The sequence below is a fragment of the Lepisosteus platostomus genome, chromosome 12, assembly GCF_059453375.1.
Source record: "Lepisosteus platostomus isolate fLepPlt1 chromosome 12, fLepPlt1.hap1, whole genome shotgun sequence".
NCBI lineage: Eukaryota > Metazoa > Chordata > Actinopteri > Semionotiformes > Lepisosteidae > Lepisosteus > Lepisosteus platostomus.
In genome coordinates this window covers 41,505,118-41,515,675 of record NC_142622.1, presented here as the reverse complement: position 1 = coordinate 41,515,675, position 10,558 = coordinate 41,505,118, and the positions used below count along the sequence as shown (strand labels likewise).

Genomic DNA, 10,558 nt, shown 5'->3' with positions numbered 1-10,558 from the left:
CAACATTTTCCAGAAACTGCTCTTCTTCTTCACCTCACTAAACATCTAAGCAGTGATTTTAGTGACATAAGGGAATTGTGTAGTACCATGAATTCCCATGGCAAACATTAATTTAGGCCAGAATTTAAAATAAATTGAACTCACTTGTCAGTCCCAAATAAAAACTCTACTTGATATTGTGCCACAGGAGCTCCTACTGTATTTCCTCTAACAGGGAACTTGCCGTTAGATATTCTGGTTGGTTAGTGGTGATGGGTTTGAGATTTTAACTTTTGAATATAATTGGGCTTTAGTGTCACTTGATCTCAGTGACTTAAATTCCAGAGGCCCGTTCAGTTAATAGAAACCCCCACAGAAAAAAGGGGGTACTGAAAACTAGATTCTGGAGATATCACCAGGATCTAAAAAGATTAATAACACTTTCCAGTACATTATTGATCTATTGAGCAGGGCATTTGTCTAAAGGGACTCTAGTCCTCAAGGACTGAGTTTTTTGTTTCCAAATGATTTCTAAATTGAGCAGATTCCATCTTTTCAGTCATCAGTTACGTCCCATGTCGATGCCATGCTGACATGTAAGACTGGATGGGTAGCAACTCTCCAAGAGCAAGGCTGGAGACCCTGAAGGACCAGCAAAGCTTACACATCACAGTCCCGATTAATGACTTTCTTGACTAATTTACAATGGCTGCTTTATCAAAATTAAAATGAGGATTCAACGGAGAATCCATCATAAAAAAGACCAATAGAGAAACCTCAGACAGCAGTGCTGGGTAAATTTTAAGTGCTGAAAGCAGTTAAAAACATTTAACCAGTCAAACCTTCAGCTAAAGGGTTACATTAATTAAGTCAGATAAAAACTCCAAACTCCTTTCAGTAAAAAGTGTATGTGAAATCCAACAGCAAAGATACCTGAACCTGCAGCTGAAATGTCATACAACTTTCCAATAGAGTATGGGCCAGCTTTTATTTTTCTACCTACAGTATATTAATGATGTAAATCCTGACAACAGCTCTTCCCCAGGTTGGCTGTGTATTTAATCAGTTCACAGGAGTTTCATAGGCGGTTTTACTGGAAGATGCTGCTATCGTAGATGTTAGCATTGAACTTGAGGATGGTCAACTGTTAAGAGTGATCTGCCTTTGGGGGAAATTTGGTTTCTGAGTTTTCTTCTACTCAAGTGTGGGCCTGCTGGACACTGGAGTCAGTTTTTAACAGTATTGTTCTTGAAGGAAACTCTTTTTCAGGGTCTAAGGTAATAGATCTCAGTCCCATGTCCCTTTCTTCTCATATGGCTTCAAATATGATTAATGGAATTAAAAATACCAGTCAGACATATTGTTTGACTTGAACAGTACAGCAGTTTTGGAGGTGCCTGTGGACCAATGTATTTTCCAAGAACAGCTCTTAGCCACAGGCCACAAGAAAAATGTGCAATTTTACTTTTTAAAATTTTACAGTTAGAGGCACTGTGACTTTAAGATTATGACCCAAAGCATAGCTTTGCTCAAGTGTTATTTAGAAATTAAATATATGATTTTATTGTCACAATCAGGATTTTCAATTGTCCATTTTGCTTTTTCGACACAATAGACTGCTCACCTGATGGCTGGCGTTTGTTTGTTGTTTCTTTTAAAGACTAACAATTTGGAATCGGTCAGTTATGAAAATCCGGAAATATTGACACAGTAGAACGAAAACAAACATATACACAACATATAAACATGTTCTTCTTTTGTAGTTTAGCCAGGAGGAGAAAATGTTTTAAAGCTATCTTTATGTTTGGAGTGCAAACAAAACCTATGCGCTCGATGTATTTTAGAAGAAAAATAATCTGGCTGTAATGATGTTTATCATGAACATAGTATCCTTGACTAACCACCTTTTTTAACCGATGGCATTTGTCTACGCAGCACCTAGTTAGGCGTGACTTGTCACATTTCAATGTTACTTTTTTCATGCGCTGAAAGGAGTCACTTGGTTAGGAGTTAATACATAATGTGACTTCATGCAGATCACAACGTTGAATGAAGTACTGTAGTAGTGTGGTTTCTGGGCGCCTTCCTAGAAGGTAGCGAGTTGAAATCCCGGGCAAGCCTGCAGCTCCTGTTCGACTGCACTAAGGTGCCAGGGCTTCGCTCGGGATAAAAGGTAACACCACCTGCATGCACCACGACCGCTTTCCCCGAACGAGACCGTAAACTTCATCTTGGCGTCTACGAAACTGTGAGAAACCACAGCTGTCCACAGAAAACAAAACGTGGGGGGAACAACACGACAAAAACGTCCGGCGGCGAAGGAGTTAAAGCTCTCCGTAACTCCGTGTGGTGTGGGTATGCCTTAATCCGCGACTCCTGGCTTCGTGCCAGAGAGCGGCTTCGCCTCCATCCCCTCCTCGCATAGTGAAGGATCCTGGAGCTATTGCAGAGGCGGCCAACTGCTCCATATTTGGCTTCTATTACACATTCACAGAGCGAGCGAGCGAGAGAGAGAGGTGGGAACAGCGAGCGACACAGAGAGAGCTAGCCTCGCTTTGCTGCAGACATCCTTCTAGTAGTGGAGAGGAGACGGACCCGCCGTCACTGCAGGAAAACAGCCCTGGCAACAAGGAAAGGCATTGCCCTCCTCAGACCATTACACCGTACAGTAAGTCCCGGCGATTTATTTAGCGTGATGTCTTGCCTCGGGAGCCCCCGGCTCCGTCGCCGCTTCTCCTCCCCAAAGAAGTGAGGAAAATGGCTCTGAGGAACTAGGAAGGGAGACGCGATGGATCACAGTTGGCGTTGTTTTCTCTCTCTCTCCCCCCCCCCCCACCTTCTTAAAAAAAAAAACACCAACACCACCACCACCACCACCACCAGAAAGGAGGTATAACTTCTTACGCAGAGGAAAGGGTCTGGGAAAAATTTCGCCCCGGGCGTCCTTGGACGTGCACTGCGAGGCGTGCGCCCGTTCGCTGCGCTGCGCACCAGGCGGCGGTGCGGCGGATGTTGCGAGGCGCGGTAGCCGAGGAGAAGCGCACTGAGCTGGGGCTGCTGTCGGACCAACTCTCGCGTCTCGCTGCGTCACTCCACTTCCTCTAGCGGGCTCAGGACGCATTACAGAAAGCACTTCCTAATCGATGTGTCCATAGTGTGTGTGTGTGTAGTAGTAGTACAGTAATCCACGAGATAAGCGTGTTGTTTCTAGTTTTATGAAGCGGGTTTTTTTTTATTATTGCTGGGCAGCTCTTTCCAAGGACAGGCGTGTGGGTGCGTTGCGTAAATGCAACACTCTTCTGGGTTGAAAGAAATGTAACTCTTTTTAATAACCCTGTTACCTGGAAATGTTACAGTAGCTGCTTCTAAAGAAAAACAATCCACAATTATGAGCTTCATCATCCCTGCATTACGATTTTTTCTTAAGGGTAGTCTTATGCGTTATATTATTTGGTCCATGCCCAGAAATGTATATTAGTTTAACACCACTATGCCTTTTGTATCGAGGTTATAGTAAGTGTAACATTAAAGCAAACAAACATACACATATTTAGAAAATACATACCGATTCACTATGACGTTTCTTAAATACACCCAAACATAAATTAAATCGGTTTAAATGGACATTTTTTCCCCCGTTCCTTACGGCTAGTGGTTGTTAAGTCTTGCCCGTGATGTCATGTAACCCAGCTAGCTATATTGTTATATAATAGGCTGCTGGGATCTCAGCGTTTGCAGGCTATTTATACTTTGTTTACAGTAACGAAAGGCTGTGTGCATTAGGGAATCCTTTTAAACCGATGTGCTTTTGCAACTTCTGCTCGGGTACTTGCGGATTTGCACGCTACTTGCCTTAGCGTTGGTCTTGAGAGAGGGGGGAGACCGAGAAAAACCACCAATTTATCGCCGTGCTGCGATATATATTTTGTAGTAGACTAACGAGGCAGGTTCTCCTCCCTGGCATCTCGGTGTATTCACAATCTGACATTAACACGAACTGTCTGCATTCGCAAGTTTGTTTTCGTGACGCTATTGTACTGCTTCGACGTTACCAGCACTTGTGGAGGTTTGTGAAGTCGCAAAGTTGAGGTCCGTCTACATTTTTAGGCGGGCAGCTCTTGTTCGACGTTGAGATCTTTGAAAAGGTGAAAATAATGTCTGCAGAACTGGGATATACAGTACGTGTGTGGGGGGAAAAAAAAGGAGGCACAGGGCTCTCGGTATCCTAGCTCTGGCTGTGACTGACAGTGAGCTCTTCCGATGCTTTTATCAGGAGCAAATTAAACTTCCCCCATAGTGAAACACTGGAAGGAGAGTATTAGAGAGGACTGTTGTAGACCGAGGCTGATGGCCTCACCGGAGATTTCCAGTCCACAGTGCAGACTGGCGGCGCTCTTACTTCAGCCGTGATCAATCAAGCAATTAGATCGGGCTGCTATGGCAACAGACAGTATTTATTCGCCCATTCAGGTGTGTTTGCCTTGTGCCGGGCTATGTTCTCCAGTTTCACGGGCACTGCATAGTAATCTTCGCTTGCCGCCAATCTGTTGAGGTTTAGTTTTGTAATTACAACACTGTTACTATAAGGCCACTGCTGCTGCAGATAATTCCAATTACGTTTAAATTAAGAGAATTATTCTTCGATCAGATTAAAAAATAACGTTCTTCTGATTTAACCTTTACAGCATTTAGTTTATATCACAGTTGGGCATCACTGCACGGATTGAGAAATTGCGGATGAGGTTTTTGTATTTGTAAAATATGGAATCAAGGAGAAAGGTTTTCTAAGGGTAAAGACATTTTTCTGCATGGTTATTGCACAGTTTTATAAAGTGAAACGTTCTTTTTTGTCAAGGGGACAAAGCTGTGGTATAAGCTAGCATCTAACACATTTCTTGAAGGCTAAGGAATTTATCTAGTGTTGAAGTTCCTGAAACAATGCATGCACATTATTCAGGAGTACACCAGAGGAACTGCTGTCAGAACTCGGACCCACAACCTTGCAGTTACAAGCCCAGGGCCTTTGCCACAACTCCAAAGTGCTGTCTCCTGTACCCCTTTTTAGTGTTAACTGGGCACTCAATTACATATTACATTCAGTAAGGCCATTTAACAGTCGTGGTCTTGAGAAATGAAAGGAGTAAGTGAACAAACTTCATTTCAAGAAATCTGCTCTGTCAAATCAGCGTTTCCTTACAAGTACTGCCTTTTCCCTAGCAAGCAAGTATATAAAGCATGGCTTCCTTTGATAAATAGTTCGCCGTCCTGATCGGTCACAGTAAAATACATTTCCATAGTGAACACGGTGGTAGATGGGACAAGTGTCAAGAGTCCAAATCGTTTTTCTTCCTTCCTGTAGTAGCTGGATAAAACTTTGAGGCTAAAAATGGCCTTTGAAAAGTCTCATCCATACAGTAATAGCCTATCCTGGGGCTGAAATTACTTCTGTCATGTGCCAGTTTTGCAGTGGACGGGGTGTCAGGTTCTAGGGTCTAGCGTCTGCAGTCACTGGGTTAATACTGCGTTAGTTCAGGAATGGGGGGCAGTAAAGTACATGAGAGCTGAAACCCCCCTCTCTGTCTTGGGTCAGGGCGAGGGCATCACCAGTTTAGCAGTACGGCTGAATATACAGGGAGTGATCTTTATCCCAGCAAAGTCGTGATGCATCAGGAGCAGAAAAGTAAGCAGCCCACACCCCTTCAATGCATGATGAGTGTCAGGTTTCCTTCAGAGTGACTGACAGGTGCCAGACTAACAATCTTTCTCGTCTTTGGTTTAAAAAAAAAAATAGCGGGACGCACCTCAGCCTCAGGTTACAAGCTTTCAGATTTGAACCCGAGCTAGTCAGGAGACCTTAAAGCACTGGAGGCCTGCAGTGGTTCTTTGAAATACATTGAGAATAAAAATCGTGGAGGTGCATATTGTTGTAATGTGCTTGGAACCACTTAACACACATGGCATGAAGAGGGTGACCTTGATTAAGTATTCTGATAAAAGTTAAAAATCTCTGAAAGAATTCAGTCCTTTTTGGGCATGGAAAAAATATACACTGAAAAAGGTTTTACTGTTTACTTTGGAGAGGGGCGGTGTTTTCCCTGAGATCTTTATTCTGGTTTTAATAAAGAAATAGGCAACGACAGGAGCAGCAGTAGTTTTGATACTATATTGTCTTGAGGTCTGCTAGCAAATTATTTTAAACGAAATATTCTAATTGAAGATATAAGGTGTTCCAGCAATGGAATTAAGGATCGATTCTTTGCTCATGTTTTGTGAAAGCATGTTTGTATACATATTAACAGGCATGTCCACTTTGCACTTAGGAATTAGTGCAAGGAAGGAAGTCAAGCTGCTGTTTAATAAAGTGGTAATTCTCTTGATACTCTTTAACTCCTTCAGGGAAGGCAACGTCAAGTACAGCAGTAGAGTATCAAGTCTACAGCACTTTGACAAGCTACTGGTGAATGGGAATTCCTTCTCGCAGATCTGACGCTTAAATTCAGACCCAGAAGGCGGTCTCATTCATGTTAAAAAAATCACGGCAAGCCATTGTCTTTTTTTTTTATAAGAAAGCTGGCAGAATACACCTCTGTGTTTGTCTCAGGGGGTGGAGGAGAAGAGATGAAAAGTTTGGTGGTATCTAGTTCTTTATTTCTTGCCCTTTCATCTTTTCGTTTAACAGCTTTCCCTTCTGTGGTTATGGCTCGCTGCTTGCCTTGTACTCCTCTGTGATGCTGCCCTTTTTTTTGCAAGTGATGGGGGTGGGGGGGGGGGGGAGATGAAAATAAATCCTTTTTGTGAAGCAAAGCAGGCAGAAATGGATTATATTTAAACCACAGATATTCTTCTTTCCTCTTACTGTGGCTTATGTGGGACATTTTCTGATGTGATGTGTGAAAAACACCTTATCCCTAGTCCTAGTGGATAAGGCATGCTATAAATGTATGGGCAGTCCTAAGTTATGTTCACTTTAAAACCAAGATGCAGTTAATCTCTGTGCTCTTACTGAATTTTCATTGTTTAGCCAGAAGGCTTTGAGAAATCCAGTTTTGCCAGTCAAGTCGATTTGCATTCCCTTTAGCATGTCTAAGGTGCTGTATGTATGTTTTTAAGCCGATGACAGCAAGGGAACTCCCTCTTCTCTAGTTTGTAATCAAATGCTGATATTTGATATTGCCCACGATACAGGACTTGTTAGACAGCGCTGTCTGCAGGAAGGATGCTTTGGAAAAATGTGTGTGTGAAGGATATGCATGAGGCCTGACAGGTAATCCAAGCCCCATTCACAGAGATGTTGCAGGGTTGACCAGCGTGACAAAGTGTAATCAAGAGGTCACTTAAGAACCTCAGCTTTTATAACAGATCCCTCGCAGGTTTCTTTTCTTTTTAATAGTTTTGTGCTACTGTCCATTTGTTCCTCTCTATTGCCTGCTTTATTATGCCTTTATGCTATAATGTGATTTCAGAACCTCTCACAGACTCGGAGCATGGAACATGTACTTTTATATACTGTATATGTTATCATGTATTAGGTTCAGTAGCTGTTTAGAAGTTTAATTTACCATAAACTACACGTTTTTGGCCAATAATATAGCAATCCAAAGTTAAAAGCTAGTTATTTTTGTGTTTTTTTAATTTCCCTGGTCGCTGAAGATACAAAAGAAAGCACAGTGTGTTACCAAACTATCACATGAAGCTAACACACCACTGATCAATCACGCCTGAGCCGGCCTGTGGGTGTCTCCAGGAACACCTTTCAAGAACCTCAGTTTTAGTCGGCCGTCTTTCTCTGCACTCAGGCTGTGCTCCTTTCATGTGAATGTTCTCTCTTAGTATGAATGTCCTGTACTGCTGCTGCTATAGTATCAGATTTTAATGTGTAGAATTTGGTTTTGTGGCAGTGAAAACTAGGAGTCTCCGATAAAAGCAGTAGAAAAGACAGCTGGTTTTCTCACCATTTCACTTGGGCTTTTGTTATTTGGATTTTGGACTGTTGAGTTGTGGAGAGTGCAAGCAGGCTATGTTTAGCAGATTTCACCTTCCTTTGCTACAAGAGCATCGCAGATTTTGCAGGCTGTGTTTACAGAACTGTGCTCAGTAATGTTCAGGACCTGCACACTTATTTAAATAGCTCTTCCCATTTATGAAACGAAACAGAAAACAGAAAGTAGTAAAAATAAGTAATCGTGCATTCTAAACATTCTTACACAGTGGCTGCAGGCAGGTAATTTGGAACAATATCTCTTTTCGGAGAGAGGATGACAATGCAGCCTTAGTAGAACAGCACTTGACTTCAGCTGCCAAAACCAGTCATGTTAAAATGAAAACTGTTTTCATAACCTTTGTCTGAGAGGCCTTAGAGCATTCTCCTGGCTCAGCCAGCAGTATTACACTGAGGACTGGAGAAGAAATTTGAAGCAAATGTTTCTTTTTTAATCAGTTAAATCTTGTGTGCAACAGAAAAAAAAGTTGTTATTTTTCAGTCTTTCACTTAAGAAAGTCAAGATGTGACTGAAATGACTGGACTTCTTACACCCTTTTGGTCGTTTTGAATGCTTGTCTGCAATGAACACATAAAACACAACTTGATTTTTCACACATTTGGCATTTTTAAAGCTCTTCTTCCCCTTTGATTTTTGGCACAGAATTTGTCCTCCGTTTCTGGTTGCTGCTGTTGTTGTCTGCATGATTTTCTTTACCAACGTACAACACTTGCAGATCTCAAAGGCCGCATTCCTGTCTTAACTGGACCAGAATGTTTACTAAATTGACCCCAACTCCCCCTGTTTAATCCCTTTTCGAGTGGATGATTTAGGGGTGACACGCAGGACCTGCTGGACTGTGGCTCTAGGAAGGGTTACTCCTGTATACGATCGTTTGGCAGAATATCCTTATCGCTAATTCAAGCTGTTGAAACCTGCTCCCGCATAATTTAGCTTGTCTTTCAGTTACGGATGTGGTGAGGTTTGTTTAAAGTCTTTGCACGCTGCAGTCTCCGTATTTTCTGGCACTGTGTTCTCTTCATTCAATTAAATGTATTTTTATATAGTGCCTTTCGCAACAGGTTGCCGCAAGGTGCTAAATAATGCAAGTTACCATACATTTTGTGAATACAGAACAGAAGGCCAGGCTTTCTTTACAGCTGTGGTGTAGTGAAAAGCGAAGGGCTGTGATTCACTGTGTCACCCATCCTACAAGTTTGGAAAACACAGCAGAGAGGAGAAGCAGCAGGCTTGCTAATGGAGGGCTCAAAACCTGACGGAAACAGCTCGTCTATTTTTAGTGCCTCAGTTGAAACCCAGTTCTTGTTTTTTTAATCCGCAAAATAAGCTAGTTTGTGTAAATATGATTAAATTGATTAAATGCTTTGTCACCTGACAGTTACATCTTAAGCAGAAAGCACGGAAGAGGAAACCAAGTATTTTACTTTTACCTTTTCATGGTACAAAGCACAAAACAGTCACATAATTAATATGATTTTATTCAGTCTGAGGTCTCTCTCTCAATTTCTGTATGAATAATGGGGAAAAAGCGACCAATTAAGAAATCAGACATGTTGAGGATTTAGGTGTAATATTCCATCTGTTTCATTTAATAGCTTGTTGATTGCTGACAGTCTGCAGTATTGTCTGTACTTTCAATAGCATTTCCTCAAGCAAAATAACATGTTAAACAGCATTTTAATTGAAGGCACAAATTGTCTGCTAGTATCGAATTGTGTGAAAAGGCATCTGGAACGGGTAATAAATTCTATGATACTTGTGGTTATGTAGATGATGGAAGTTGTTCAAATGTATTTTAAATGTGAATGTCGCTTTTGACAGAAGTGCCTTTCAATGAGTGAGGACTCCTGAACAAATTACCTGTTGCTGTGAGAATTTAGCAACTAGATACTTGACTGAACAATAAGAAGGATCATCATGTTCCTCACTAGTGATTGCTAATGATGCTAAAAAAAATAGCCCCCAATATTTGAATACAGGTATCACTGTTATTTTCCTCCAGCAATGATAAGAGTAAGAAATAATGTAATAGACGCTTCTGAATTGCCAGGTGTTTTAGACTATACCGCAACACAATTTTAGAATCGGTCCATGATTCTGTGTCTTGGTTCAAAGCCACGATGCCCACGCCCCCCCCGGGAAAGCCACTCACCCATCGAGCTGTTCCTCACAGTGCAAGCTCTGCTGCAGCGCGCAGGCCGTTCAGCGCGGATTGGAGAGACGTGAGGGAGGCGGTAGCCTGGCGTATCACAGGAGGGTGCGAGCCCAGCGCCACACAAACACTACCTCTGGCGGGGGCGCCAATAAGGAAATCATGCGTTGCCACTTGGGCAGCTCCAGTCGCAGTCGGCTAGTGACTTTGGCTCAGAGCCAGCGACTGCTTTGTAAAACTCAAGCTGTGCCTGCAGTGAGTGACTCAGCTGGGTGTTCCACTCAGGAGCCAGGCATAGTAGTCACATTTATTTAAAAGCGATTTGCAGAGACTGGGAGGTGAATTAATACTGCATCGTCACCCAGAGCAGAATTTTCGGTATTATACTTCTTTCCAAGGGCGGAGAGTAGAGCACAGATCAAACAGC

The 10,558-nt window shown here is 42.3% G+C and overlaps 1 protein-coding gene across 12 annotated transcripts in view; it reads left to right on the top strand.

Annotated features, from left to right (window-relative positions):
• The first annotated feature begins 2,046 nt into the window (after nt 1–2,046).
• The window catches only part of atxn1a (ataxin 1a), a 157,773-nt gene continuing 149,261 nt past the window's right edge, over nt 2,047–10,558 (top strand). For 11 of the 12 annotated variants that reach the window (XM_088601944.1, XM_088601941.1, XM_088601938.1 and 8 more), the window contains exon 1: nt 2,055–2,647. The gene's annotated coding sequence lies outside the window, so the exon portion shown is untranslated. Of the gene's footprint in view, nt 2,648–10,558 lie in introns of all 12 variants that reach the window. The other variant, XM_088601931.1, reaches the window with a different exon arrangement.